Consider the following 289-nt stretch of genomic DNA (forward strand, 5'->3'; position numbering starts at 1 on the left):
AATACCTCTGATACACTGAGGTGCAAAAAGTAATAGTTGAAACTCATTTCGCATGCTTCTCAATGTTCTTAATTCAAACTACGTTTTATGCTGCTGTGAATAGAATTGCGTTTTGTGTCTCCGCATTTAGGCGTGTTGGAGACTAGGGTAGATGTGAATGGGCTTCGTGAGGTCCTGGTTCCACTGTTGTCAAGGGTAAAACACCGAATGATGCTAAGTTGTGCTGCATCTTCTCTATTCAAAAAATTTGTCTCAAGATCAGAGGTCTCTATTTCTTTTAGTCAGCAGG

Source organism: Buceros rhinoceros, unplaced genomic scaffold (assembly GCF_000710305.1).
Source record: "Buceros rhinoceros silvestris isolate BGI_N320 unplaced genomic scaffold, ASM71030v1 scaffold13869, whole genome shotgun sequence".
Lineage (NCBI taxonomy): Eukaryota > Metazoa > Chordata > Aves > Bucerotiformes > Bucerotidae > Buceros > Buceros rhinoceros.